We start from the raw sequence: 6,000 nt of genomic DNA, 5'->3' as shown, positions 1-6,000 counted from the left end.
GGTGCTATTAAATTCAATTTCTAGAAAGTACTTCTACCTCTGCCTGGATTAATTTCACATTTTTGAGGACCTGACCTGTAAGTGACCATCTCCCTGTGATACGCTGGGAGTGTTAAGTCTACAGAGACCTGCTCCCAGCACCACTGAGGACAGACAACCACATCGCGAGCCCCATTGGTCTTTTTTTTTTTTCTTAAAAGGATTATTTATTTCAGAGAGAGAGAGCATGAGCTGGGGAAGGGACAGAGGGAGAAGGGAAAAGCAGACTCCTCGCTGAGCAGGCAACCTGTCACGGGGCTGGATCCTAGGACTCTGAGATCATGACCTGAGGCTAAGGCAGGCGCTTCACTGACTGAGCCACCCAAGCGCCCCACCCATTGGTCTTTGATAGTGCTCATTTATGCATAAGATCTCTATCTTAAAAGGGTCAGGAGAAAAACAAACTGAGGAGCGCCTGGGTGGCTCAGTTAAGTGTCCAACTTTTTTTTTTTTTGAAGATTTTATTCATTTATTTGACAGAGACACAGCGAGAGAGAGGGAACACAAGCAGGGGGAGTGGCAGAGGGAGAAGCAGGCTTCCCGCCCAGCAGGGAGCCCGATGCGGGGCTCGATCCCAGGACCCTGGGATCATGACCTGAGCTGAAGGCAGACGCTTAACGACTGAGCCACCCAGGTGCCCCAAGTGTCCAACTTTTGATTTCAGCTCAGGTCATGTTCTCAGGGTCGTGAGATCAAGCCCCACGTCGGGCTCTATGCTGGGTGTGGAGCCTGCTTAAGAGTCTCTCTCTCCCTCTCCCTCTGCCCCTCACCCCCTGCTTGTGCTCTCCCTCTCTCAGGGAAGGAAGAAAAGAAAGGAAAGTAAAACAGGGCAGGCCCATCCTATTTGGATTGATGGAGTTATTTTTAAGTTTTCATTCCAGTCTCCTGGTAATGACCCACCCCCTGCATTTTATGGAATATAGGCTGTTTCTGGGGGTTGTGAAGTAGGTCACTGTGTAGACAGGCCTCAGCTCCTGTGACATCGTGGGATAGCATGGAACTTTGAACCAGGTTTTAGATGCCATTACTTACCACCTGGATGCCAGGAGCATCTTGACGTCAGCACACTCCCCTAAAGGGACTGCAGAGATTCAGAGCAGCTGGGAACAGCACAGAACAGGATGCAGAAGAAACAGGAAGTAGAACCATGAAAGGAATGGACGAACCTGTGAAAACAAGGGACGTGTATTTAGCCACACCAAGATTAGGATGATACCCAGAGTGAAAGAGTGTGTGGCTAGGAGTAAACAATGGACTTGGTGGGTAAGAGGTTACATGCACTGCAAGTAATTGTTTCCTGAACTAAGATAGTCTGTGATCTGCCTTGTGAATTCAGTCATTTGAAAAGTAGTTCAATTGATATTAAAAACCCAACTTAAAGAAATCAATTCCCCTCACTTTAATGAAGAGAAGACAGTAACGGATGGCTCTCAGAAAACACCGGATACATAGTGTCACCGTGCCCCAACAGAGCTGAATAAAGTCTCTCCTGGATTGACACCCCAGTCCTGCATGAGACCCCCAGGACCCAAATACATTCTCTGGTGGGATCGGGGTCCTCCACACCATCCCTGTTCTTCCTCCACGCTGAGCTCCTTCTGACTCTCAGAGCAGCCACACTTCCCAAGCTTCTGGCTTCCCTTCAAAGTCCCCCTGGGAGGGGCGCCTGGGTGGCTCAGTCGCTAAGCGTCTGCCTTCGGCTCAGGTCGTGGTCCCAGGGTCCTGGGATCGAGCCCCGCATCGGGCTCCCTGCCCAGCGGGGAGCCTGCTTCTCCCTCTCCCACTCCCCCTGCTTGTGTTCCCTCTCTCGCTGTGTCTCTCTCTGTCAAATAAATAAATAAAATCTTAAAAAAAAAAAAAACAAAGTCCCCCTGGGAGCGTTTCCTACCTCTGACTCCGCACAGAGCACCCCGCCTGGAATGCCGCGCGCGGCAGCCTCTCAGGCACGTGTGTCTGGCTGAGAAAGAAGCTCGATCTCTGCCTCCCACAAGGGCAGGGGTCACCCAGTGGCGGGACTGCCTGTGAGTCTCCCAGGCCTCTGATGGAAGAAGCCTGGTGTGAAGGACAGGAGGGCTCAGCTGCCTGCCTGTCACTCTCAGTGTGGCCTCTGAAGGGACAGCTCTAGGACACCAGTGTTGGAGAGCTTCATTGTAGTACCACAGGTGTTGAAGGAAGACTGGAGGACGCTAGGGCCGCCTGGGTGGCTCAGTCCGTTAAGCATCTGACTTCAGCTCAGGTCACGATCTCAGGGTCCTGGGATCGAGCCACCTGTGGGGCTCGGTGCTCAGAGGGGAGTCTGATTGTCCCCCTCCCTCTGCTACTCCCCCCAGTTTGTGCTCGCTCTCGCTCTCAAATCTCAAAAAAAAACCCCAAAAAACTGGAGGACACTGTTTCAGGGTGGTCTTGAGAGTTAGCCTTTTGAGTTCTCATATTTAATGGGACCGTGGGAGGGGGAGAGTCAATGACCATAAGCACAAATTCACTTTCAGTTGCATAAATTAGTACCGTAACAACTTTAAAGTTATTTTAACAACCAAGAAGGATCACAGTACTCAGAATCTGTGAATCCCAGCCCCTCTTTGTCACAGTGAGGAGACTGTTGGGCCAGAACTGGTTAGAGACAGATAGAAGCAGATGCCTGGGCACCAGCATCTTTAGGTCCAGAACAGCAACTGGAGACCCAAAGCCTGAGGCTTCCTTTAGTCTGAAGAAAGGGCTAAGAGAAACTGGGAGGGTTCCCTGGTTTCTGCTTATACCAGAACATCCTGTAGCCACCAACCCAGAAGCTGTGGCTCAGGGTGGAGGTGAGTGTGGCCAGTTGATCCTGGGGATATGGAGAGGGAGGCCAGCTGACTTAGCATAGGGTGGGAGAGTAGACACACGGATCACTGGGCTGGGCCAGGATGTGCCTGCTCTGGGGTCTGAGCCAGAGGGGGCTGACTCATGCTGGGGAGCAGCCCCCAGGTCTCTGAGGACCATCCCCACCCATACAATGAGAGGAGCACAGGAGGAGACCAAGTAGGCTGTGGGAGATGCAGTGGGGCTGGGCTACCGTAGGCCTTTCTACCCTTTCACTGACCTAAGGGTTGCTCACATAAACTGGTCCCCACTCAGTGCCTTCTCCAGTCTGTCCCTGAGCACTGCTTCAGGCCCAGGCTGAGCATCTGTAAAAAGAGGGGGCTGAGGGGGCTGTGTATGCTAATAGTTATTTCAGAAATTTTAAAAGTGCATAAATAAATGACCACTTAAGCCCAAAGAAGGGGTCCGTGCTTTGGTGGATTTTCTCCCATTCATTTGACTGAGACCATTATACAACTGATAGTAAATTATTTCCTGAACATAAAAATAACACACAATAGGGCAAAGGAATGAATGAAGACCAGACTGGGATCCCGTCGGCTCCAAATAGCTGAAGGGGTGGGCAGTGAATGAGCCCTAGGGTTGGAGAACACCAGAAAAAAAACCCAACATCAATTACGTCTGATCACCTTCTGCCTCTCAGGAGAAGCAGAATCAGGGGGAGACTCTCAGACTGTAACTACCCGGCTCTGTGGGTTTGGCGGTAGAAGGATGGGAAGTCAACTTCCCTGAGATCAGACAGTCTCCCACTTGTCCACAGCTCAGCACCCGCCTGGCCTTGGGCAACGGCCCTGGTTTTAGACCTTGACTACGCGTGGTTCAAAGTGCGGGTTTGTGGGTAGTTTCTCTCAGGGCAATGAAACTCCAGCAGTTCCCTACCTATTCTGCCTTCTAACAGGCAAGCTGTTGACAATATCGAACTTTACCTGAGCCCTGTGCACCCAGAAAACCGCCGTGGTGAAGAAATCCCCCCAACCTTTTGTTTCCTGAAAAGCTGTGTTCTAGGAAACAGCTTACCTCAAAGAATTACCTTTCCCCATGTGACTTAGATAAGATTCACTCCCCATTCTTTCTCAGGACTCCCTTGTTTACCTGTGGCAAGGCCAGACACAGACCCTGAACCTGGTGAGATTAGAAATGTTTGTCTCAGGCACCTGGGTGGCTCAGTTGGTTGAGCAACTGCCTTTGGCTCAGGTCATGATCCTGGAGTCCCGGGATCAAGTCCCGCATCGGGCTCCCTGCTCAGCGGGGAGTCTGCTTCTCCCTCTGACCCTCCTCCCTCTCATGCTCTCTGTCTCTCATTCTCTCTCTCTTGCAAATAAATAAAATCTTAAAAATAAATAAATAAATAATAAAGTTAAACCTTCATAAAAAAAAAAAAAAAAAAAAATTTGTCTCCCTGAAACCACAAAAAAAAACTTTTGCTGGTCAGACAACTGAGACTTCCCCTACTGACAATCTCATCTGCAACTTGTTTACCCCTCACTATAAAAGTGTGAGGCTGAACCATTCTGCTGAGACACTCAGATCTTTGGATCTGGGGTGCTCTCCCTGTTGCAACAGGCTACATAAAATCTCCTTACCTGTCCAGTGCATTTTATCTTTGACCCTGGGCTACCTCCTGCTCCGGGCCAAAGCCACCACCCCACACATCACCATTCCAAACCACCCCCTTTACCCCATCGCCATACTTTTCTCCACTTTTCCTCTCTAACCCTACCAGGTTGATCTTGGAAGTTCACATCTTGATTAGTGTCACCTCAAACAGAAAAAAAAAAAAAAAAATTAACATCCAGCCATCAGACCAACTCTTGCTAGGCTGATCACCCTGAATAAATCAGTTTAGAAGAGAATAATCATTAAAAATAAATGCAATACCTCTCTGTCAGCCTCCCCGTCTCAAGGACACAAGTTCTGGAAATCACTATTAGAAGGGGCCATGGGTCAAGCACATTCCAGTTTTTGCTCCCAGAAAAGTTTCCCATACCCTCATGAAGATTTTATTCTAATGATAGGCAGATGAAGACACAGTACACCAGATATGTAATATATAACATGACAGGTATTAAATATGAAGGAAAATGGGAAGGGGGAAGCCACAGTGTCTGTAGGCAGGCTAAGACTAAACCTCTACGTTACATTTTTTAAAGACTAAATCTATAGGGGGGGAAAAAAGACTATAGATTTAAAAAGACTGAAAAGATATATCACCCAAACATCATGTGGACTTTATCTAGATCCTGATTTAAGTAAACAGCTTATGGGATGACTGGAAATTTGAGCCCCGACTAGATATTGGATATCTAGTTCAATATCTAATCAAAGAACAATATCAAATCAAAGAACAAAATTAAGTTCTTTGCATGTGCTAAAATGATGTTGTGGTTATATTTTATACTTTGGAAGTAAATGCTGAACTATTTGCAGAAGGAGTGATGTGATGTTGGTGATTTGCTTCCAAGAAATACAGAAGGAAAGAGGAGGGTGTGGGTGTGAATGCAAAAGGATTGGCAAAGAGTTGATAATTACTGAAGCTGAGTGATGAGTATGTGGGATCTATTGTACTATTTCTATTTCTACCTTTGCATTTCCATTGAAAAAGGCTTTTTTTGAAAAAATGCTATGGTGGGCTGAATTGTGCCCCACCCCCCCCATCCTGCGTCCAAAATTCGTATGTTGAAGTCCTCATCCCCAGTTCCTCAGAATGTGACTGTATTTGGAGATGGGGGCCTGGAAAGAGGTAATTAAAGTAAAATAAGGTCCATGTGGGTGGGCCTTCGTCCGTTGTGACTGGTGTCTTTATAAGAAGAGATCATGACACAGACGTGCACACACAGAGGAAACTCATGTGAGAACAGAGCGAGAAGGCGACCATCTACAAGCCAAGGAGAGAGGCCCCAGAAGGAACCAACCCTGCCAACCCCTTGATCTTAGATTTCTAGCCTCCAGAACTGTCAGACAGTAATATTTGTTGTTGGTTAAGCCACTTAATCTGTGGTATTTTGTTATAGGAATTTTGTTATGTGGTATTTTGTTACCAGGCAGCCCTGGTAAACTAACACAAATGACTTAAAGAAATAAATGAATTCCAGGGCGCCTGGG

The 6,000-nt window shown here is 47.9% G+C and overlaps 1 pseudogene; it reads right to left on the bottom strand.

Annotated features, from left to right (window-relative positions):
* Positions 1-2,755: 2,755 nt before the first annotated feature.
* Positions 2,756-6,000, bottom strand: part of LOC110578372 — a 15,726-nt pseudogene continuing 12,481 nt past the window's right edge.

The sequence above is a fragment of the Neomonachus schauinslandi genome, chromosome 14, assembly GCF_002201575.2.
Source record: "Neomonachus schauinslandi chromosome 14, ASM220157v2, whole genome shotgun sequence".
In the NCBI taxonomy this organism is placed as follows: domain Eukaryota; kingdom Metazoa; phylum Chordata; class Mammalia; order Carnivora; family Phocidae; genus Neomonachus; species Neomonachus schauinslandi.
The sequence above is the reverse complement of the archived record's forward strand: the minus strand, read 5'-3'. Positions and strand labels throughout refer to the sequence as shown.